Source organism: Anabrus simplex, chromosome 2, assembly GCF_040414725.1.
Source record: "Anabrus simplex isolate iqAnaSimp1 chromosome 2, ASM4041472v1, whole genome shotgun sequence".
NCBI lineage: Eukaryota > Metazoa > Arthropoda > Insecta > Orthoptera > Tettigoniidae > Anabrus > Anabrus simplex.
This window is the reverse complement of record NC_090266.1, coordinates 185,232,754-185,258,439: the sequence shown is the minus strand read 5'-3', so window position 1 is coordinate 185,258,439 and position 25,686 is coordinate 185,232,754. Positions and strand designations below refer to the sequence as shown.

The window sequence follows — 25,686 nt, the reverse complement described above, 5'->3', positions numbered from 1 at the left end:
ATACCTTTCCCATCCTTCCGTCACTGAAAATCTTCGATGTGTTAATGCGACGTTAAACAAGTAACATCAGCCAGTCATCTAATTCGCGGTCAACTTGATGAGAAGCCAGGCATAATGCAACTCTTCTATCTCTCAGCATTAATCTAATAACATGTATTGCACATCCTGTGGCGTAAATCATAGTATAGGCGTATATTATTTACCAAATCCTAGATTCTCGATCATGTTATTTTAAAAGCCCTTATTATTTCATAGAAGCACTATATTTAAGAAGTTGTTGGTGTTTTGTGCCATTGTATACAAGTTGTCCACGTTTCACATACATTACAGCATTATCTAACAATGTAACTGACGCACCTCCAATTGGCCCGATGTAACCAGATTTTTTTTGGTTCAGACGGTCCCGGGTTCGATTTTCGGCCAGGTCAGGGATTTTAAACCTTAATTGGTTATTTCCTTTTGATCGGGGACTGTGTGTGTGTGTCGTCCTTAAATAGAAAATAAAGAAGGAGAAGCAAGTAAAGAGCGAGAAAAATAAGAAAACATCATAAAACATCAGAAAAAAGGTGAATATTGAAAAACAAATAGAAAACGTCTCTCCTGGCAGCTAAAATCGACTGCTAGTCTCCTTGATAAAGAATACTGTACATAACGTATAGTTGCTCAGAAAAGAATGAGCACATGGAACTGTATGTACCTCGAATTTAATATTTTAACAGACTTAAATTTAATAATTATCAAAATATAGTTCACAGAAACTTCTTCATTTAGAAACTGGTTTATGAGTAGTTATTGCTTCATGTAAGAGGTTTGTAACTTCAAACTAGAATTAAATTCGTGGTAATTCTCAGACTCTAACCCAGACCAACCGAGTAGGAAGCTACTATGCTGAGCCTTAAGTAAAAATCTAAGATATGTTAAAAGAAATGATATGCTATTTATAGTGGAATATGAAAAAGTAAAATTTGAAATTAACAAACCGTCTAATTTGATGACTAGGCTGGTTTCCTATCCGGCAGCTGACCTGAGGTTCCTCGTTCTGAAACGCAGACTGTACTGTATGGGACTGCTAGAGGAAATAACACGTGCGATTGTGATAAGGTTGCAGTGCGTCAGCCGACTGCTCGATCAGAATGAAAAAATTCACAAATGCTGACGTATGTAGTAAAAATTTCACTATTTCCACATTGTTTAACTTGCAGGAATTTCTTCAAACTTCCTCGTATTTCAAATACTTTCCCTAGACCAGGGGTGGCGAACCTATGACACGCGTGCCACCAGGTGACACACGGACACGACTTCCGTGGCACGCCACACAACATACTAAGCAAAGCAAAGCAAAGTCACCTCTGTACAGGCCATGAAGGCCCTTGGAGGAGTGGAAGGTAAAGGATTCCACCATTATTAACCTCGGCACGTGATGGGGTAGAGTGGTTAGCTCTACGCCCGGCCACCTTTGCCCCCAGGAATTAACCTGGTACTCATTTTTGGTGCAGGCTGAGTGAACCTCAGGGCCATACGCACCTCCGGAAGTGGAAATCTCATTTCTTAAATTTTACGACTTCCTGACGGGGATTCCAACCCACGTCCTTCCGGGCGAACCGAGCACGCCTGTACCACCTCGGTCAGGGATCCCCTACACAACGTACTAACATATTATAAAGTTCTTAACGTGTAATAAATAGGTCGAAAATCTTGCAACATAACATATTTCAAATTGGGCTTTAATAATGCAGTATGTATAAATTCATTATTTGGCCAATTTTTTTTTTTTTTTTTACAAATTTCTTTAGATTAGAGCAAAAATATATCTTGTTCGTAAAATAATCCTATTTTTTAAACGTAATTTTAGGTGATGTTTGCAAAATAAAACCATAAAACATTCAGTCGAAGTCAAATGAGGGGGTTACATGATGATTTTAAAGGAAAACAACCGATGGCGCTCCAGGCAAATGCTGGATCTGTACCTTAATTATGACCATGGTCACTTCCTTCAAACTCCTACCCTTTACTATGCGATCGTCGCCGTAAGACCTATCTGTGCCTGTGCGACGTAAAGCAGATTCTAAAAAATAATAATAACCGCTGATACACTTGACAGTAAAACATAATAAACAAAACCTTAACCGACACGGTAGTCGGAAAAAGGATTGCAATCCCTGCCCCAGACTATAAACAATCGTTTCATTTGAAGGTAATGCTTTCGCTGTAAGAGAGCTTGGGGCATTGTAGTAAACAGCCTCATATGCTTACAAGGAAATTGTTTTGGTTGGACCAGCCCGATTGCAACGAAACTTGGCACAATGATCAGCTAAAACATCAGAAGATAGCTAGACGCCGTCGTTGTTTTGTCGGCTGTCCACTGCATGAATTAACGAGTGATTCTGAACAGGAATCCGGCAGTTTCTCTTTGGAGCAATTCAAGGATCTTATTAATACCATGCACGTGTATTTATTAGAAGACCACTATTTCATCAATGTATATAAAATAACATGTCCTGACTGACTGACTGACTGACTGACTGACTGACTGACTGACTGACTGACTGACTGACTGACTGACTGACTGATTCATCATCGCAGAGCCTAAACTACTGGACATAAAGAAATGACATTTTGGGGATACATATATATTAAAGCGTAGGTGCTCGCTAAAAGAGGATTTTTGGATATTCCGCCGCGAATTGTGTGAAAAAAGGGGGGTGAATTGTTTAAATGAGTATATCTATATCTCAAAAACTTAAAAGTTTACAGACGTAAAAATTGGGTCCGCCTCTGTGGTGTAGTGGTTAGTGCTCTGCCTCGAAATTTGAAAAGTGGTACGAAGGCTGGAACGGGGTCCACTCAGCCTCGGGAGGTCAACTGAGTAGAGGTGGGTTCGATTCCCACCTCAGTCATCCTGGAAGTGATTTTCCGTGGTTTCCCACTTCTTCTCCAGGCAAATACCGGGATGGTACCTAATTTAAAGGCCACGGCCACTTCCTTCCCTCTTCCTTTTCTATCCCTTCCAATCTTACCATCCCCCTGCAAGGCCCCTGTTCAACACTGCAGGTGAGGCCAACTGGGCGAGGTACTGGTCATCCTCCCCAGTTGTATCCCCCGACCCAGAATCTGAAGCCCCAGGACACTGCCCTTGAAGTGGTAGAGGTGGGATCCCTCGCTGAGTCCGAGGGAAAAACCGACGCTGGAGGGTAAGCAAATTAAGAAAGAAAGAAAGAAAGAAAGAAAGAAAGAAAGAAAGAAAGAAATATTTGTATCTGGAATCTACTTCTAAAATAAACACGTATATTTTGTTTTCGAAAAATACACTGAAGCCGTGTTAAAAAAGGTGAAAAGGGGGTTCAGTACCTTTTATGAGGATACTTATATCTCAATAACTGAAGATGTCAGAGACATGACAGCTGGTATTTGGAATCTCCTTTAAAAATAAAGAAAAACATTTTTATTTGTTTTTGGAAAATCCAATTAATTGGGGGGGGGGCGGGTGAACAGGAGTGGGAAAAGGGGGTGAATTTTTAAAAAGAATATAATCTACAGAATATCTCAGAAACGTAACGTGTTACAGGCGTGAAAATTGGTATTTGGAATCGCCTGTAAATGTAATGAAACATAGTTAATTTGTTTTCGGAAAATCCACTTAAGGTGAACCGAAAAAGCGGGTGAATTTAAAAAATGATCATATCTACAGTAGACCTATATCTCAAAAACTTAACATGTTACAGACGTGAACATTGGTATTCTTTTATCTCTTCTAAAAATAAAGGAACATGCATTTTTTGTTGAGAGCCTCCGTGGCTCAGACGGCAGCGCGTCGGCCTCTCACCGCTGGATAGCGTGCTGGACAAAGCGGAGGCGGGACAGGTTTTCTCCGGGTACTCCGGTTTTCCCTGTCATCTTTCATTCCAGCAACACTCTCCATTATCATTTCATATCATTTATCAGTCATTAATAAATCACCTTGGGAGTGGCGACCCCATTGTAACAACAGCCTATATATCTTTCATTCATTACATCCCTGACCCGGTCAAAGACTGGAAAACAGGTTGTAGGTTTACATTTTCATTTTTTGTTCTCGAAAATCAATTAAGGGGGTTAAAAAGGACTGAAAAGCGGGTTGAAATATTTTTTTAAGATATTGGTGTCTCAAAAGAAATTCCACTTAAGGGGGTTAAAGAATTGAAAAATAAATTGAATTATTTGTATGAGGATACTTATATCTAAAAAGACTAAAACCGGGCGAGTTGGCCGTGCGCGTAGAGGCGCGCGGCTGTGAGCTTGCATCCGGGAGATAGTAGGTTCGAATCCCACTATCGGCAGCCCTGAAGATGGTTTTCGGTGGTTTCCCATTTTCACGCCAGGCAAATGCAGGGGCTGTACCTTAATTAAGGCCACGGCGGCTTCCTTCCAACTCCTAGGCCTTTCCCATCCCATCGTCGCCATAAGACCTATCTGTGTCGGTGCGACGTAAAGCCCCTAGCAAAAAAAAAGACTAAAGATGTTACAGACGTGAAAATTGGTATTTGGAATCTCCTTTTAAGAATGAAACACGTATTTCTTATTTTCGTAAAATCGACATAAGAGAGTGGGGGGGTGAAAATAAGTAAAGAAGGAGTTGAATCCTGTTTATAAGGATACTTATATCACAAAAACTGAAAATGTTACAGACGTGAAAACTGGTATTTGGAATCTCCTTTAAAAATAAAGAAACACGTTTTTATTCCGTTAATCAACTTAAGAGAATGAAAAGAATTCAAAAAGCGGGTGAAATTTTAAAATGAGCACCGGTATATTTTCAGTATATGTAAAAAACTTAACATATTACAGACATGAAACTTGGTATTCGAGAAGTCCTTTAAAACTACAGGAACATGTATTATCTTTTCGGAAAAGGCACTTAACCGTGATGAAAAGAAGTGAAGAAATGTTGAATTGTTTTTTTATGAGGATACTTACACACACACACACACACACGCACATACATACATACATACATACATACATACATACATACATACATACATACACTGACTGACAGAGCAAATGCAACACCAAGAAGGAGTGGTCAGAACTTTATGCCAATTGCAGGGTAGACTGACGTCACTGAGGTATGCTCATGATGTGAAATGCGCCGCTGTGCTGCGCACGTAGCGAATGATAAATGGGACACGGCGTTGGCGAATGGCCCACTTCGTACCGTGATTTCTCAGCCGACAGTCATTGTAGAACGTGTTGTCGTGTGCCACAGGACACGTGTATAGCTAAGAATGCCAGGCCGCCGTCAACGGAGGCATTTCCAGCAGACAGACGACTTTACGAGGGGTATGGTGATCGGGCTGAGAAGGGCAGGTTGGTCGCTTCGTCAAATCGCAGCCGATACCCATAGGGATGTGTCCACGGTGCAGCGCCTGTGGCGAAGATGGTTGGCGCAGGGACATGTGGCACGTGCGAGGGGTCCAGGCGCAGCCCGAGTGACGTCAGCACGCGAGGATCGGCGCATCCGCCACCAAGCGGTGGCAGCCCCGCACGCCACGTCAACCGCCATTCTTCAGCATGTGCAAGACACCCTGGCTGTTCCAATATCGACCAGAACAATTTCCCGTCGATTGGTTGAAGGAGGCCTGCACTCCCGGCGTCCGCTCAGAAGACTACCATTGACTCCACAGCATAGACGTGCACGCTTGGACGCCTGGCATGGTGCCGGGCTAGAGCGACTTGGATGAGGGAATGGCGGAACGTCGTGTTCTCCGATGAGTCACGCTTCTGTTCTGTCAGTGATAGTCACCGCAGACGAGTGTGGCGTCGGCGTGGAGAAAGGTCAAATCTGGCAGTAACTGTGGAGCGCCCTACCGCTAGACAACGCGGCATCATGGTTTGGGGCGCTATTGCGTATGATTCCACGTCACCTCTAGTGCGTATTCAAGGCACGTTAAATGCCCACCGCTACGTGCAGCATGTGCTGCGGCCGGTGGCACTCCCGTACCTTCAGGGGCTGCCCAATGCTCTGTTTCAGCAGGATAATGCCCGCCCACACACTGCTCGCATCTCCCAACAGGCTCTACGAGGTGTACAGATGCTTCCGTGGCCAGCGTACTCTCCGGATCTCTCACCAATCGAACACGTGTGGGATCTCATTGGACGCCGTTTGCAAACTCTGCCCCAGCCTCGTACGGACGACCAACTGTGGCAAATGGTTGACAGAGAATGGAGAACCATCCCTCAGGACACCATCCGCACTCTTATTGACTCTGTACCTCAACGTGTTTCTGCGTGCATCGCCGCTCGCGGTGGTCCTACATCCTACTGAGTCGATGCCGTGCGCACTGTGTAACCTGCATATCGGTTTGAAATAAACATCAATTATTCGTCCGTGCCGTCTCTGTTTTTTTCCCCAACTTTCATCCCTTTCGAACCACTCCTCCTTGGTGTTGCATTTGCTCTGTCAGTCAGTGTACATACATACATTACCATTATAGACCGTTATGCCTTTCAGCGTTCAGTCTGCAAGCCTCTGTGAAATTACTAAACGTCGCCACAATCCTCTATTTGCAACTAGTGCTGTGGCCTCATTTAGTTCTATATTTCTTATATTCAAATCGTTAGAGACTGAGTCTAACCATCGTCGTCTTGGTCTCCCTCTACTCCTCTTACACTCCATAACAGTGTCCATTATTCTCCTAGGTAACCTATCCTCCTACACTCGCCTCACATGACCCCACCGCCGAAGCCGGTTTAGCGTACAGCTTCATCCATCGAGTTCATTCCTAACTTAGCCTTTACCTCCTCGTTCCGAGTACCCTCCCGCCATTGTTCCCACTTGTTTGTACCAGCAATCATTCTTGCTACATTCATGTTTGTTACTTCTAACTTGTGAATAAGATATCACGAGTCCACCCAGCTTTCGCTCCCGTAAAGCAAAGTTGATTTTAAAACAGACCGATGTAAAGATAGTTTCGTCCGGGAGCTGACTTCTCTTACAGAACACCGTTGATCGCAACTGCGAGCTCACTGCATTAGCTTTACTACACCTTGATTCAGTCTCACTTACTATATTACCATCCTGGGAGAACACAAAACCTAAATACTTAAAATTATCGACGTGTTCCAGCTATGTAACACCAATCTGACATACAATTCTGTTGAATTTCTTACCTACTGACATCAATTTAGTCTTCGAGAAACTAATTTTCATACCATACTCATTGCACCTATTTTCAAGTTCCAAGATACTAGACTGCAGGCTTTCGGCACAATCTGCGAGTTGGCCGTGCGTTTAGGGGCGCGCAAGTGTGAGCTTGCAAGCGGGAGATAGTGGGTTCGAACCCCACTGTCGGCAGCCCTGCAGATGATTTTCCGTGGTTTCCCATTTTCACAGCAGGCAAATGCTGGGGCTGTACCTTAATTAAGGCCACGGACGCCCTTCCCAGTCCTAGCCCTTTCCTATCCCATCGTCGCCATAAGACCTCTCTGTATCGGTGCGACGTAAAGCAAATAGCAAAAAGAAAGGAAAAGTAGCAATCTGCCATTGAGACCAAGTCGTCAGCATAGGCCAGACTGCTTACTACATTTCCACCTAACTGAATCCCTCCCTGCCATTTTATACCTTTAAGCAGATGATCCATGTAAACTACGAACAGTAAAGGTGAAAGATTACAGCCTTGTCTAAGCCCTGTAAGTACCCTGAACCAGGAACTCATTCTACCACCAATTCTCACTGCAGCCCAGTTGTCAACATAAATGCCTTTCATTGTTTATTAATAATCTACACTTAATTACGTAGTCCCACAGTATGGCGAACATCTTTTCCCTCGGTACCCTGTTATATGCTTTCTCTAGATCTACCAAAAATAAACGCAACTGTCTATTCCTTTCGTAACATTTTTCCTTTACCTGCCGCATACTGAAAATCCGATCCTGACAGCCCCTCTGTTGTCTGAAACCACATTGGTTTTCATCCAACTTCTTCTTAACCACTGATCGCACCCTGCATTCCAAGATGCCAGTAAATACTCTGCCTGGTGTACTAATCAATGAGATACCTCGATTGTTGTTGCAATCCTTCCTGTTCCCTTGCTTATAGAGAGGTGAAATTACTGCTTTTGTCCAATCTGAAGGTACCTTACCAACACTCCATGCTAATCTTACTACTCTATGAAGCCATTTCATACCTGCCTTCCCACTATACTTCACAATTTCAGTCTAATTTCATCTATTCCTGCTGTTTTATGACAATGGAGTTTATTTACCATTCTTTCCACTTCCTCAAGCGTAATTTCACCAACATCATTTTCTTCCTCCCCATGAGCTTGGTTGTTCGCGACACCACCAGGAAGATTTCCTTTTACGTTGAGAAGATTTTCAAAATATTCCTTGCACCTGTCCCGTGATTCCATGGGATCTATTGTGAATTCACCTGAATTACCCAAAACACTCTTCATTTCTTTTTCCCCTCCCTTCCTAAGATTCTTTATTACTGTCCATAAAGGTTTCCCTGCTGCTTGACCGAGCCTTTTCAGGTTATTACAAATATCTTCCCACGACTTTGTTTTTGGATTCAAGAACTATTTTTTCGCTCTGTTTCTTTCATCTGCGTACATTTCCCTGTCTGCATCGGCCCATGTTGGGAGCTATTTCTGATAAGCCTCCTTTCTACGTTTACAAGCTGCTCTCACTTCATCATTCCACCAAGATTTTCGCTTTTTCCCCATCTTTACACACAGTCATTCCTAGGCATTCCCTTGCTGTTTCTACTACAGCATCCCTGTGTGCCACACATTCTCTTTCTATATCCTGAACCTGCTTACTGTCCACTGTTCGAAACTTCTCACTAATCATATCCATGTACTTTTGTCTAATTTCCTCGTCCTGAAGATTTTCTATCCTTATTCGTTTGCAGGCAAATTTCACTTTCTCTTTCCTAGGCCTAGAGATACTTAGTTCAGTACAGGTCAGTTAGTGGCCTGTATCATCGAAGTATTCCCGAAAACTCCGTAGACTTCCTGAATTCGAAGTCGGTAAAGATATGGCCTATTATGGATTTGGAACCCCTAGCCTCTCATGTGTAGCGGAGAATAGACTTATGATTGAAGAATGTATTCGTAACAGCTAAACCCATACTAGCACAGAAGTCCAGCAAACTCTTCCCATTCCCATTAGCTTCCATATCTTCCCCACATTTACCAACCACCCTTTCGTATCCTTCAGTTCTATTCCCAACTCTCGCATTAAAATCGCCCATTAGCACTATCCTATCCTTACTGTTGACGCTGACTACGATGTCACTCAATGCTTCATAAAATTTGTGAACTTCATTCTCATCTGCACCCTCAGATAGTGAATACACTGAGACAATTCTCGTCCTAATTCCTCCAACTGACAAATCTACCCACATCCTTCGCTCATTTATGTGCCTACTCCATACTCTGCCCTTCCCTTTTTAACACTCATCAAGTACAATTTATAATCTCCTATATCTTCCTCGTTATCTCCCAGTCCTGTTAAAAGTGTTGAATTCTTTTTATGGGGATACTTATATCTCAAAAACTGAAGATGTTACAGATGTGGAAATAGTTATTTGGAATCTATTTTAAAAATAAAGAAACATGTAATTTTTTGTTTGTTTTCGAATTGATAGAAGACTGTTCCTCACATGTAGAGTTCTATGTCGCATGGTCATCTTAGCCACAAAAGGCAATATCACAAACGTGGTTTACGAAGAGTTTCTGGGGTAATGAAACTCAGTTTTTCGGTGAGTTTTTACACTTTGAGGATTTTCAGATAATGTCTTAGTACCGTACCGCGGAACGATTACTTTTATCAAATTACGAAATCCACGCGAGCGAAACCGCGAGTTACTGCTAGTACCATATAATAATTTAGCTTCCATTATAAACGATACAGAAATATTGAAATCTAAATGTTTTGATATGCTGTGTTCATTGTTAGAATAGTTTCGTTGCGTGAAATTTTGTTCGTGTCATCAAAATCTCACTTTCGGTTCGAAGTATTTTATGTAACTTGAAAACAGAACTATCGGTATATTTCTACGGTACAGAAGACTACATGCAAAGTTTTCTTTGGGCGTACGGCCTCCGTAGAGCCCTGGTGAAGGTCAAAGAATTGACGGCTCTAGATGACCTGCGCGCCTGTGGAGATGGGGCCCTACATAGGTTGAATTCTAATGTTGAGTATACCCATTCCCCGAGTCAGAGAATTAACCAATGAAGATTATAATCCACGACCCGGCCGGAAATCGAATCCGCGACCCCTTGGTTCAAAGGCCAGCTCGCTAACCACTTTTTATTTTTATTTTTACAATTTTGCTTTATATCGCACCGACACAGATAGGTCTTACTACGACGATGGGATAGGAAAGGGCTACGAATGGGAAGGAAGTGGCCGTGACCTTACAGTAATTAAGGTGCAGCCCAAACATTTGCCTGGTGTGAAAATGGTAGACAATCTTCAGGGCTACGGACAGTGGGGTTCGAACCCACTGTTTCCCGAATGCAAGCTGACAGCTTCGCTAACCACTTAACCGTGGAACTAGTCATATGCAAGTTCATTCAACGTCATTAAAGCTAACTGTTCTCAGCCGCCCAGCTATGTTTTAGCAATTAATTATAACCCTATCGGTAATTTTACGGCAAAATGTTAATCGATCATTCACCCAAATTTCTTTGAAACCTGTCTGGTCCGAAAAGAACAGTTTCCTTGTAAGTGTATATGATATCCGTCTGAGGTCCAGGGTTGTTGTACTGTCTCTACAGGTTCATGTATTTACAATTGGGAAGCAAGCGCATTGCCCTATAATAAAAGAAATACACAGCTGTATTCCATAAATAGGTCTTTCTTGGGAACTGTTTCGAAATTCAGTACTATGGAAATAAGGTACAATAGTGAATTTAGGACCCTTATGCATTTTACAGTGATAAAACCTATATTGAGCTAGTTTTAGATACTTATTAGACCATCCTGGAAGTTCTTTGAAAATGTTTACACTATTGTGACGCGTATTACCTCTGTGGTGTAGTGGTTAGTGTGATTAGCTGCCACTCCCGAAGGCCCGGGTTCGATTCCCGACTCTGCCACAAAATTTCAAAGGTGAAAGAGGACTGAAGCGGGGACCACTCAGCTTCCGGAGGTCAACTGAGTAGAGGGAGTTCGATTCCCGCCTGAGCCATCCTTGAAGTGGTTTTCCGTGGTTTCCGACTTCTTCTCCAGGTAAATGCCAGAATGGTACCTAAGTTAAGGCCACGGCCGTTTCCTTCCGTCTCCCTTGTCTATCTCTTCCAGTCTTCTCTTACTCCACAAGGCCGTTGTTCATCATGCAGGTGAGGCGGCCTGGGCGAGGTACTGGTCCTACTCGCCAGTTGTATCCCTACCAAATGTCTCACGCTCTAGGACACTGTCTTTGAGGCGGTAGAGGTGGGATCCCTCGCTGAAAACGTGGGGAAAACAAACCCTGGACGGTGAACGGATCAAATAATAGTAATAATTACCTCTAAGCAATTTCCGTATGCGGAGAAAATCATAACATTGTAAGAGTACATCTTTTATTAGCTGTAATACTAAATACATCCGCAATGCTTCATTAGAAACTTTACGGCCCGGTTGTATAAAGACATCTAACTGGAGATCTATTAAGAACTTAGTTCTGAAAATGAACTGAGATTACGACTTCATCACGTTGTATAAAACTGAACTCGGTTTACACATGTTTAGTCCAAATGTAATCTGAGTTCAAAAAAGTAGACGTGGCAACACCCCAAAAAAATGAAATACGAAATAGCTCGGCCCGTTGGATAATACTTAAATGGTGGGATTGACCTGGCCGTGACTGTCAACAAATGAAATACGAAATTGCCGTGACTGTCGAAGGAGGAGAAGAAGATAATATTGTAATCTCGCGAAGTAAACATGGAAGGAACTTCAAAGGAGCGTTCTGCGAATTTCACACCGAAAGAAAAAGGACGATCTGGTGGATTATTGTACTATCAAGGTAATAATAATTTAATTTCGTGTGGCTATTTCTAGCCGAGTGCAGCCCTTGTGTGGCAGACCCTCCGATGAGGGTGGGCGGCATCTGCCATGTGTAGGTAACTGTGTGTTATTGTGGTGGAGGATAGTGTTATGTGTGGTATGTGAGTTGCAGGGATGTTGGGACGGAACAAACACCCAGCCCCCGGGCCATTGGAATTAACCAATGAAGGTTAAAATCCCCGACCCGGCCGGGAATCGAACCCGGGACCCTCCGAACCGAAGGCCAGTTCGCTGACCGTTCAGCCAACAAATCGAACACTATCAAGGTACAAACATATAATAGAAAATAAAAGAAACGATATGGTGACATCAAAGTTGAAAGAGAAAGCCGTTGACTTGTCAATGTAACATCTCCAACAACCATTTGAAAACATCCAGTAACATACACATGGGTGACAGGGGATAATTTCTTTGAGTAGGATTTTGTAGTGTGTCCCTTAACTTTACTTCCAGTCGTTCCACAACATTTTTCGATAAATGAAATCTCACTTTGAACATGATCACTCATTTCACTCATCAGATTCCGTCTGTGCCGAAAGACGCGAGGAGCTCGTCGTAAAATCAACTCTTCTTCAGCAGACGAAAAGTCGGAATAATCTGACATCCCTGCTAAAGAAAATATATACTGTATATTACGCAATTGCTTTGTTTTGTAAACTTGAAATATAATTTAAAATAATTAATTATTGAAGCAGTATCATAAAACTAAGTAGCAACAAGGTGTTGGTATTGCAGCAGGCTATTGTTTATATGATATTCACATAACCTCACTTCTGAAAAAATCGAGCGATCTTTAGCAATATTATTTAACTACTAACATTCAAGATATTTGTAACTCACCTCGATATTATTAAGGTACGGTATTCTTACGCAGATACGATACAAGGAAACACTTCTCAAGTCTTCAGGTCTAGTTCAATGTTTAATATGAATGATAATGATCTAGGTTCAAGGAGATTAACCGACGAATATTCGGCAGTCGAATCTGAACTTAGATCGAGACGAGATGATCTTAGATTAGCGTTTATACAACGGAAAATCGAAGTTCAACTTGACTGGCAGCCATTTTTCCTCGCTAAACTCAGATCAAATGTTTTATACAACCGGGCCGTAGACTTGTAATTCACATAGCGACTTGGACCATAGACCTTACGTTACAATCCTGTTACCCATACAGCATCTTCTTCTCCGAAGAGGTGAGCTCAGTGCGTTGTGGCACGGCTAGTTATGACTGCTAGCTTTGTACTCGGGAGACAGGAGGGTTCGAATCTCCTGTCTGCCATTTTCAAAATGGATTTTCCGTGGGTTCTCATTTTTCAACTCCAAGCAAACACCGGATGGTACATTTTCTGAAGGCCATGGCCGCTTCCTTCCCATTCCTAAGAAGTGCAATTTACAGTAGGCCTAACTAAGCCTACCCCTGTACCCACCGACAACACCCCTACACAGCTCACCTCCATAGAGTGTACCGTACATGTCCTTGAACATTCCTGGAAAGAAAATATTCTTTCCAGCCGTTTCACAATTACTTGCTGTCGGCAGTCTGTGAGAATTGAACCCAGTTCCACGGCTGGATGTCCTCCCTAACGCCAACCCCCTACTAAGAGGCATGCATTCTGTATTGCATGTTTCTATGTCGCTGGTGGTATATGATGAGGGGCTGCCTGGCCGAGGCGGTAAAGGTATGCTCGGTTCGCCCGGAAGAACGGTTCGGATCCCCGTTAGGAAGTCGTAAAATTTAAGAAACGAGATTTCCACTTCCGGAGGTACATATGGTCCTGAGGTTCACTCAGCCTACACCCAAAATGAGTAGCAGGTGGATTCCTGGGGGCAAAAGCGCCGGGCGTAGAGCTAACCACTCTACCCCATAAAGTGCCGAGGTTGCGGATAGTGGAAGCCTTTACCTTCCACCCCTCCAAGGGCCTTCATGGCCTGTACGGAGATGACTTGCTTTGCTTTCTTTTTGGTGGTAAATTATGTGTTATATGTAAAGGAGGATGAGTATTAAGGCGAAAACAAATACCCAGTCCCCGAGCTGCAGGAATTAGCCAGATAGGCTGAAATCTCCGGTCAGGCCGGGAAGTGAACCCGAGGCCCTTTGAATCAAACACCACAATGCTGACCGTTCAGCAAAGGAAGATTTTTATTAGCCATTGGTTTTACGTCGCACCGACTCCGACAGATCTTATGGCGACGATAGGATAGGGCAAGACTAGGAAAAGACAGGAACTGGTCTCTGCCTAATTGAGATAGAGCCTCGGCGTTTTCATGGTGCGAGAAACCATATTCAGGGCTGCCGACAGTGAGGTTTGAACCCATTATTTCCCCAATGTAAGTTTATAGCTGTGTGTCGTGAATCGCGCAGCCAACTCGCTCTGTCAGCCAAGGACTCGGACTATTGAAAACTATAATATAGCCTAAATTCCAGTTTTTTATTATTTTACTTGAACTTTTGTGCAAAAATTCTTAAACAACACATGTCACTTAAATTTAAAATGAAGATCTTTGTTATGTAGTCATCCTAAAACAAAAGTTTTATCAAGGGGTTCAAGGCCATTGCATACCGTACCTTGGCACGCCTGGGACAAAATGTTAGAACTTACCCATGGCACGACAGCCCTTGAAGGACCTTGGCCGACCAAGCGACCGCTGCTCAGCCCGAAGGCCTGCAGATTACGAGGTGTCATGTGGTCAGCACGACGAATCCTCTCGGCGTTATTCTTGACTTTCTAGACCGAGAAATATTAGAACTTAGTACGTAATTAATTATCTGTCTTCACAACTGTTTTTTGTCGGTAAATTAATTATCGCCCGCCTCTGTGGTGTAGTGGTTAGTTTGATTAGCTGCCACCTCCGGAGGCCCGGGTTCGATTCCCGGCTCTGCCACGAAATTTGAAAAGTGGTACGAGGGCTGGAACAGGGTCCACTCAGCCTCGGGAGGTCAATTGAGTAGAGGTGGGTTCGATTCCAACCTCAGCCATCCTGGAAGTGGTTTTCCGTGGTTTCCCACTTCTCCTCCAGGCAAATGCCGGGATGGTACCTTACTTAAGGCCACGGCCGCTTCCTTCCCTCTTCCTTGTCTATCGCTTCCAATCTCCCCCCCCCCCCCCGCGCCAGGCCCCTGTTCAGCATAGCAGCTGAGGCCACCTGGGTGAGGTACTGGTCATCCTCCCCAGTTGTATCCCCCGACCCAGAGTCTGCAGCTCCAAGACACTGCCCTTGAGGTGGTAGAGGTGGGATCCCCGCTGAATCCGGGGAAAAAACCAACCCTGGAGGGTAAGCAGATTAAAAAAAGAAAGAAAGAAATTAATTATCCTGTTAAAACGCTTCTAAAGGCTCTTTCGATACCCGTCCTTAGGAACCGACTCCCGGGCCAGGAATATCTAATATTTCGTATCCGTTGCCTGCATTATCTATGGTTAGAAAAACATATTTTAATAAAAGTAACTATGTTTTTATTTCTTATGAAGGGGGAAATTGATGATGATGATGATGATGCTTGTTGTTTTAAGGGGCCTAACATCGAAGGGCATCGGCCCATGGGGGAAATTAAAGTCGGCACAAAGATCTTTATAAAACCATTTGACCGAGCGAGTTGGTCCTGCGGTTAGTATCGCGTAGTTGTGAGCATGAATTCGGAAGATGGTGAATTCGAATCCCACCGTCGGCAGTCCTGGAGATGGTTTTCCGTGGTTTCCCACTTTCACACCAAGAAAATTCTGGAACTGTGCCTTAATGTCACGGTTGCTTTCTTCACAATCCTAACCCTTTCACATTCTTACGTCGCTGAAAACCTTCGATGTGTTAGTGCGACGTTAAACCACTAGCCAAAAGAAAACAACCTTTTTGTTCTAAGTTGGCTGCAAAATACCTCGGGCGCACATTTTAAACTTAGATGACGTGTGATTAAGATATTCCACTCCGGAATTCAGGAAGAAGTTATTACCTTTGCAACTACAATGTTTGAATGGGTCTTAAAGCAACAAATGCACCTGTCTTGGAAGTCAGTTGCTGAGGATGGCCGTTCTAAATGTGGATGAAATTGCTGCAACGAAGTACAGTATTTAATTTACCGACATAAACAGTAGAGATGTGGGATAATTCGTTCTAATATTATGTTTATCATTATTATGTATTAGATTTCCACATCGTCCGCCTCTGTGGTGTAGTGGTTAGCGTGAATAGCTGCCTCCCCCGGAGGCCCGGATTCGATTGCCGGCTCTGCTACGAAATTTGAAAAGTGGTACGGGGTCCACTCAGCCTCGGGAGGTGAACTGAGTAGATGTGGATTCGATTCCCACCTCAGCCATCCTCGAAGTGGTTTTCCGTGGTTTCCCACTTCTCCTCCAGGCAAATGCCGGGATGGTACCTAACTTAAGGCCACGGCCTCTTCCTTTTTCTCTTCTTTGTCTATCCTTTGAAATCTTCCCATCCCCCACAATGTCCCTCTTCAGCACAGCAGGTGAGGCCGCCTGGGCGAGGTACTGGTCCTCCTCCCCATATTTATCCCCCGACCCAATGTCTCGCGCTCCAGGACACTGCCCTTGAGGCGGTAGAAGTGGGATCCCTCGCTAAGTCCGAGGGAAAAGATTAAGCCTGGAGGGTAAACAGATTAAGAAAGAAAGGAAGATATCAACATCTACTTACAATCTCGGTCCGTCGGATAGGAACGTCAAATATGAACAAGTTCTTCAACAAGATGAATCCAGTTTCGGCATTCCCATGTACGGCTTATTTCCTTTACAGGTTCATCACTCATCATATTACGAGAACTCTTCAACATCTGTTGCTAAAAGTATTTGGTAACAAAAAATTATAAACATTTGTTGGCAACAATAGGTGAAAAACGGCTTAAGTATACAATGGAAAAATAAAACGTTGAAAACTGTTTCCGCCCGGGATCGAACCGAGGACCTTGCGCGTGTGAGGCGCACGTGATAACCACTACACTACGGAAACACGTTAGCTCGTTCTCGCAGCGCAGCGTATAGTAACAAACCTAGTACTACAGGAGAGACGGCACGGCTATGACGTCAGAGCAGTTAGGTTGCAAGTATGGTAGATTCGACAGTATGCATTTCGTCGCTAACTAGACAATGATACGACAGGAATTTTGTTCATGATTTCATGCAAGCTGAATTATTTGCAAACGAATCTCACCATCCCTATGGTCACTTATGAACGGTATCGAAACACGTATGCCGTGAGACGGTTTCATATCTACGGTGTTGAAAATGAACTGATAGGGAATCTGCCACCTGGGTGACTGCCCTAAATGCAGATCAGTAGTAGGTTTAGGTGCAAAATGGATAAATGAAAGTAGTAAACTGTTTCCGCCCGGGATCGAAGAGGCGACTTTGCGCGTGTGATGCGCACGTGATAACCAATACAATACACTTCATCTTTACATACACACTTCAGGAGGAAGGTTACTTCCCTCGCAAACTCTCTTGATACCCCTCTTGGTACATCTCGTTAACGGAGCGAGTTGGCCGTGCTGTTAGGAGCGCGCAACTATGAGCTTGCATCCGGGATATAGTGGGTGCGAACCTCACTGTTAGCAGCTCTGAAGATGGTTTTCCGTGGTTTCCCATTTTCACACCAGGCAAATGCTGGGGCTGTACATTAATTAAGGCCACGGTCGCTTCCTTCTTTTTCCTATGCCCTTTCCTGTCCCGTCGTCGCCATAACACCTGCCTTGTGTCGGTGCGACGTAAAGCCAATTGTAAAAATAAACCTCGTTTGGAACATCAGCCGCCCTCAGCATTACGGACAATTTAAAATTAGAACATGAGCAAACATTCTTTGTTATACAACACTACGTTTGCTTCACATTGCGCCTCATTGGTTTGGTGGTGACCATCTTGAAATAATTATTCAGATCACAGTACTTTATTCCAGGAAATTCTGATGTTATCCGAGATAATTGAAGCTATTCTCTTAAAATTTATCAGTTTATTTCAACGAAACAAAGTCAACGTACTCCACTGGAACATCATACGCTTCTACCATGTTTCGTTGTTATTAAAAATAAATTTCAGCCACTGGTATTCGCTAGTGCTATCACTAATACAAATAAGTTGAAATACAATCCAAACACACACAAACATGAGAGTGTTTCAGACGTCGCCTTAGTTTTCATAGTCACGATTTTGAATTTAGTTATCTGAATTATGATACCAAATCTTAGATCAGTGTCCTGTCCAAGACCCATAGGAAATCTCTGGCATTTTCACACTTCTCAAATCAACACTTGTTAATCAACTCTTCCTTTCATTACTTTATGCTCGTAGAGTACTTCGTACTTTGAGGATGTCGAAACCGATCATCCTTCGTCAGTCAAGAGAAAGTCTTGATCCATGGCTGAGTGGTTAGCGTCTTGGCCTTGACCCTTCAGTGCCCCGGGTTCGATTCCGGCCAGGTCAAGAGATTTTAATCTTAAAAGGTTAATTTCCTTGGCTCGGATACAGGGGGTTTGTGCCTGGCGCAACGTTACTGCAAACTCATACACCATACATAACACAATACAATAAAATGCAGTTTCTTTCCTCGTCGAGGATCTGCCTTAGAAGGGTTGCACCTGGCAAGTAATACCCACAGGAAAGTTAACTATTAGTTAAGCGATGCTCTCACAACAACTGAAATATATTTAGAGACCACGGTATCCTAACTGAATCTGCTTATGCCACTTTTTTTTCTTTTTTCACTTTTTTCGAAGTATTAGACGTCATGACGCTGAGAAAGGAAAGGGCTGAAACTAGGAGGATAGCAGATATGGCCTCGTTCAAGTTACAGCCTCAGAGTTTGCCTGATGTAAATTTGGGGAATCATGGAAAAACAACTTCAGGACTATCGACGGTGGAACTCGAACCCTCCAACTATCGAACGGAAACTTACAGCTACACAAGCCTGCGAAAAAACAATTAGCTCACTGTTATCTTTCCTGTCCAGTCCACCGTGACCAGCCACTTTGTCCTTCCTCGAGACCAAGAGAAAATTTACGTTTTCTACTTATAATGATATTTTCCCTCCTTTACCCATTATAGACAAAGAAGTGTCGTAAGTTAAGGTACTACTAGTGTTCAAGACTGCGATATCGAATCCTAGTCCAGACGGTTGGTATTTATGAATGCGTAACTCCAAAAGGCCGTGTAAAGAGATGTGGAAGAATTCCTTATCCGAGCAAAACTTCCTTCACTATTAGACCCTATCGCTTTCGCTTTTAAAAGGCTCCATGGTGTCGATATTTTGCCTTGGAAACAATTCTTTAAGATGCCCTTAAATCTACAGGCACGGATTTCTCACATTAAAGCACTCTTAAATACTAATGGACGACTCTGGGATTTGAGGCTACAACACTGGGAACAAGACGCGATCGTGTAATTAACCACTCAGCCGACACTTCACAGAGAGCTTTTGGGACCCTGGTCTGGAAGCGGCTCAGTCGTACGTCATATGCCAAAGCCGATTATCGTAGACTGCATGTACCGTAACGCATGTGTGTTTCAACATGATCTGTCTCCAGCCCAATTTTCATATGCTGCTCGTCAACACCTTAATCAAACCTCTTACTTCCTATATAGGTATTATCATTTGCGTTATATCTCTCTCAGGTGAGAAATACATGAAGATAGATGGCCTGCTTCTCGTTATCAGTTTCTGTAGCCTGTTGAACACCCTTCTCAAGTCGAATTGTGCGGTCCAAAATCATTGCTCGCTTCAATGGTCAATTAAGAGCTACAATTGCTGCTTTCCTCCACCAAGTAATGGACCTCTTCATATACCCCCTACTTCGCATTTTTTAAAGCCTCTGCAATTCGAGATCGAAGAACGTGATGTCGAGTGTTCCTCATTCGTTCGCCTTTTGAACAATATGCTAAGACATGGCCGAGCGTTTCACGTTATGGGAACGACAGCGAGTAGTAGTACACGCATGTACAGAAATCGCGTCCCGATATAAACAAAGCATGGCGCCTCCCCCCCCCCCCCTACCTCCTCGCTTACCGCATTACTGCAGGTAGGCAGCCCGCTACAATAATGAAATGAGCACAGTGGCTGATGTATAACAATACACACACTGTCCCTTCAGCACTAATAGTTCACTCCCTTCCCCTCCTTTTCGGTACTGGATTGGCCTTCAAGACCACCCCTTCACTCCCTCCCCTGCTATTCAGTACTGGTGGGGAGCAGTGTTGATTGTTTATGTCGGGTTGCTATTTCTGTGCATGCGTGTACATGTTCTTCCTGGAACAGATCCTACCGCTGCTGTGTTACATGACATTTTTACCTCAATTGTCCATTCCGAAGAAGACATACTTTGCCTATTGTTCATTCAGGAATTGCTCGACGGGTCATCCTTGTAAAAAGGATTATTGGGGAGGTGACTCCATGAAACAAAGGCTTGATGCTGAAGATGTTTCCTCAACTGATGTCCAGATTGCGACATTGTAGCCTCATTATAAGGAATTCCTCATTAGGTTAATGACCAAATTGGAAAGTCTGTAACTGGTAAACGATCGACCGTAGGGAATTTTTGTTGTTTTGGGGGTACACCACGATCCTACCCGCGATTACTTCCCACATGTTTGGGAACACTCTGTATGTAGTGCATCCTTCGTCTTTCAGTAGTATAAATAATAATAATAATAATAATAATAATAATAATAATAATAATAATAATAATAATAATAATATAGTTACGTCCCACTAACTACTTTTACTGGTTTTGGAGACGCCGAGATGCCAGAACGTTGTCCCGCATGAGTACTTTTACGTGCCAGTAAATCTACCGACACGAGGTTGACGTATTTGAGCACCTTCAAATACCACTGGACTGAGCCGGGATTGAGCCCGCCTACTTGAGCTCAGAAGGCCAGCACTCTTCTGCCTGAGCTATAATAATAATAATAATAATAATAATAATAATAATAATGTAGAGGCCGACATTCTGGATGTTAGGACCACTTGTCGATTGCCTCAAACGGTAGACTTACCGGCACGTAAAGTAACTCTTATGATTGCCTCAAACGGTAGACTTGCCGGCACGTAAAATAACTCCTATGAGACAATATTCTGGTATCTAGATGTCTCTGGCAACCGAAAAAGTAGATAGCAGTGCGTAAGCACAACATTATTATTATTAATAATCATTATCACCATCACCATCGTCATCTTCATCCTTATGTGATTGTCGATACTGTGATCACAGCCATGGTCCTACAGTTTAATGCTGAAAACGAACCACAGGAATGTGAATTTTCGTTTAAAAAATCCCGTGTGCATTGGTCAGGTTTCGAAAAGCTGCCAACCTGTTGAGAATTAATATAACAATGTATCTTAGCTAGCATGCCCCCGAACATTATGGTGTTTCGTAGAATGGAGTTCATTACTTATATCTTACTTTTTAAATCATAGAAAACATCTGTCGGGAAACCTATCTCACTTGGAGACCGGAAAATCACAATATTGCAAGTATCGTTCCACTTCGCAGACATAATATTGAAACTTCATACACAGAAGAATAATGGGAAGTTGTCTCTTTTCTTTTTTGCCTGCTTTCAAGGGATGAAAATGAGACTATTTTAGTAACTTCAAAATTAATTAGCAGAGCAGATATGTTTAAACAGTTATACAGTGTGTCCAAAAGGTAGCTCTGGCGTAGATTTTTCACATTTGAAATTTGAAGTGGTAAGTTTACTTACGACCGGAGATGTTGGAAATGTCCTCCTGCAGCCTGCTGATACGTCTGCACATGGCGCTGGATATTGTTGAACACTTCCTGCTGAATGCAGTTCCTTTACTGTTGGAACCAGCCCTCTTGAATATCACGCTCAATGAGTTAGGCCATGAAAGTTTTCAGATTTTCAGTACGGTAACGTTCTACGTTGATGATATCGTGGAAAACAATTGGCCCAACAACACGCGGCCGACTTTAAGGCACACCATAACACGATCTTCCGATCGTGTAGTGGAGGCATTTCCTTCTACTCGTGAGGATTGTTCCAGAGTGTTGTGACTGTTAACGTATCCAGACAGATGAATCCACCATGTTATTCCTAAATTTTATACTAGACTGCACAGCACAGTTATTTTTAGGACACACTGTATTAACTCCGAACAAAAAATTGATTATGTCTGGACACTTTGAAGGCATAATATTACGGCGCGTTGATAATAGGGTGTTTTGTTTGCAGAGCGCTTCATACATCCTTGTCTGATGCTGAGTGAACCTTCTGCATTTAAATAGTAGATTCAAGTCAGCTATCTCGCCAGGGCCAGCAGTGAAATATGGTGATTCAAGGACTCCAATCCTGTGTAAGTGACGTGGGTAACAACCATGACCATGTCTCATTCTGACGATAATGATACATGTGTCTGGTGAGAGATACCATGGTTTCTGTGGAATGGTGGCTGAAAAGTGACATCATGTTTGCCTTTCATAATTTCCGACGTAAAATTGACCCCGAGTTCCACTTTGTTTAGCAATCTAATCTACCGTGTCGTTATTCATAATGTCTACACAACTTTTAAGCCTCATAATCTGCACCGTTTCACTGCCTTTCATGGCTTTAAAATACTATTCACTATATCTAACACGTATTTATTAGTTCGCGTGTTTCAGTACGGACCGCTCCGGTGGTGAAGGTGTAGCGTGCCTGCCTCTTACCCGGAGGCCCCGGGTTCGATTCCCGGCGGTCAGGATTTTTTACCTGTATCTGAGGGCTGGTTCGATGTCCACTCAGCCTACGTGATTACAATTGAGCAGCCGTCTGATGGTGAAATAGCGGCCCCGGTCCAGAGAGCCAAGAATAACGGCTGAGAGGATTCGTCGTGCTGACCACAAGACACCTCATAATCTGCAGGCCTTCGAGTTGAGCAGCGGACGGTTGGTAGGCTATGGCCCTCCGGGGCTGTTGCGCCATGGGGTTTGGTTGATGGTTTCAGCGCGGGCGTTCTAGTATTTGAAGAGCACCTCTGGTGTCTGCAAGAGTCAGGATTCTTCTAAAATACTGAATACCGCATTTTCAATGGAAAATTTAGCTTTGGAAGGCGCGAAAATTATCAGCTTCTGAATAGGAAGATGATCTATAAGAGATACCGTACATTTCATAAAGAGGTCATCGTTCGAGTTCACAAATCAATTAAAGCAGCTGCCTGAATAGTGGATGAAGAACGAACAACTGCAATGATCATGAAGGTTTATTCCGTACAAATCAAAAGCGAATTCCTTCGGACACACACGCTATTTGTACAGCGTGGTGATTCAATGCCGGCTCCGCGGTCTAGGGGTAGCGTGCCTGCCCCTCACGCGGAGACCACGGTTCGATTCCTGGCCAGGTTAGGATTTTCACCTTGACCTGAGGGCTGGTTTGAATTCCACTCAACCTACGTGATTGCAATTGAGGAGCACCGAGCGAGTTCGCCGTGCGGTTAGGGGCGCGCAGCTGTGAGCTTGCATTCGGGAGATAGTGTGTTCGAACCCCACTGTCGGCAGCCCTGAAGATGGTTATCCATGGTTTCCCATTTTCACACCAGGCAAATGCTGGAGCTGTACCTTAATTAACGCCACGGTCACTTCCTTCCCACTCCCTGCCTTACCTAACACTTCGTCGCCATAAGTCCTGTCTCTGTCTGTGCGACGTTAAGCAAATTGAGGAGCTATCTGGCAGTGAGATGGCGACCTCGGTCTAGAAAACAAAGAATAACGGCCGAGAGGATTCGTCGCACCACCCATGAGTCACCTCGTAATCTGCACGCCTTCGGGCCTTTGGTAGGCCAAGATACGTCAGGGCAGTAGCGCCTTGAGTTTTTTTGTTTCATTTTGGATATTTAATACCGTACGTCGAGAGTGGTTACCCACCTTATCGTTCCGAATGGCTTACCACACCGAACGAATTATCCGGAGTGAAATTTCGTAATCACTCAGTGACTCATTCGCTGCTCATGGTGCAGGTTGGTGAGCTCAAGTTGGTGGGTTCGATTTCCGGATCTGACACGAAATTTCAAAAGTGGCACGAGGGCTGGAACGGGGTCCTCTCAGCCTCGGGAGGTCAAGTGAGTAGAGGGCGGGAGGGTTCGATTCCCACCTCAGCCATCCATGAAGTGTTTCCGTGGTTTCCCACTTCTTCTCCAGGCAAATGCCGGGATGGTACCTAACTTAAGGCCACGGCCGCTTCCTTCCCTCTTCCTTGTCTATACATTCCAATCTTCCCATCCCCCACAAGGCCCCTGTTCAGCATAGCAGGTGAAGCTGCCTGGGCGAGATACTGGTCCTTCTCCCCAACTGTATCCCCCCGACCTAAAGTCTCACGCTCCAGGACACTGCCCTTGAGGCGGTAGAGGTGGGATCCCTCGCTGAGTCCGAGGGTAAGCTGATTAAGAAAGAAAGAAAGATAATAATAATCGTATGGCCTCAGTTATCGTGTGCATGTATTTTGATTTGACCTCATTTAGACAGTTTAATTGTCTCTCTTGGATGACCTGTGCCTGAATTTTAAATTAATTTTGTCGGGTAAATACCAAATTTATCACTAGAGATCTATTACGGCATTAAGTGTCGAACAGACTTCATTCCGCCCTTCAAATATCCATCTATCTCTATTGGGTTTGAACCCGCAATCTTGGGATCCGGACACCGACACTCTTCCTCTGAATCACAGAAGAAGTTATCTACGTCATAAAGATTATGTTCTAATTTAGAGGCAGATGTTCTTCACATCATCCAGAGATAATATTTCCATAGTTCTCCTGTGGACAAATATTTCCATTAGCAACTAATATTGCGCATGTTAACTAGATGTTGGGTGGCGCTTTGAGCTATTGTATGTCAACAATACTGTGCCTTCCCAGTCTTAAAGTGAAGCAACCTTGTAGTTTTATGCGACCGTCCATATCGTTATTATAATCAAAGGATGCCTAGTTTCACATGGAATCCAAACCATGGGGACGTTTTTTTAATATTTCAAATCCCATACATATGGGACGTGGTTCGAACCACACCCAACTTAGTGAGAAGCCATTGATTATGCCACTCGGCTATCACATCGCCTATTTTTTTTTTTTTTTTTTTTTTTACAAGTTGCTTTACGTCGCTCCAACACAGATAGGTCTTATGGCGACGATGGGACAGGAAGGGGCTAGGAGTGGGAAGGAAGCGGCCGTGACCTTAATTAAGGTACAGCCCCAGCATTTGCCTGGTGTGAAAATGGGAAACCGCGGAAAACCACCTTCAGGGCTGCCGACAGTAGGGTTCGAACCCACTATCTCCCGAATAGTGGATACCGGCCGCACTTAAGCGACTGCAGCTATCGAGCACGGTTTTTCCAATCTTGAAGTGGGATGGGTTTCTTGTAAGTGCCCTAATATTTGCTGACGAAGTTCCACTTCCATTGGAATCCAATAACTCTTTAAGGAACAGAGCGAAAATTAAAGTGGCATTCGATGGGGCAGCATTTTCGAGAATACCGACCGTGCTAGGAATAAAACTGAAATTGTTGAAATAAGCAAACATGGAACGAATCCATGTGTAGTTCATGTGGAAAACCTAAATACGGGAGATAGTGGGTTCGAGCCCCACTGTCGGTAGCCCTGAAGATGGTTTTTTCCATGTTTTTCCATTTTCACACCAGGCAAATATTGGAGCTGTAC

General features: G+C 43.6%; 2 protein-coding genes and 1 non-coding gene across 5 annotated transcripts in view; 1 reads left to right on the top strand and 2 right to left on the bottom strand.

Moving 5' to 3' along the window:
- Window positions 1-25,686, top strand: part of LOC136863993 (glutamine amidotransferase-like class 1 domain-containing protein 1) — a 717,178-nt gene that overhangs the window by 228,009 nt on the left and 463,483 nt on the right. The window lies entirely within an intron of this gene.
- The window catches only part of bgm (bubblegum), a 514,443-nt gene that overhangs the window by 469,875 nt on the left and 18,882 nt on the right, over window positions 1-25,686 (bottom strand). Inside the window, exon 1 of one of the 3 annotated variants that reach the window (XM_067140466.2) lies at window positions 981-1,080. The exons of the other annotated variants lie outside the window; for them this stretch is intronic. The gene's annotated coding sequence lies outside the window, so the exon portion shown is untranslated. Of the gene's footprint in view, window positions 1-980; window positions 1,081-25,686 lie in introns of those variants that run through there. 3 annotated transcript variants of the gene reach the window in all.
- TRNAV-CAC (transfer RNA valine (anticodon CAC)) lies at window positions 16,926-16,998 on the bottom strand. The gene has a single exon. It is a non-coding gene; the product is annotated as a tRNA-Val (tRNA).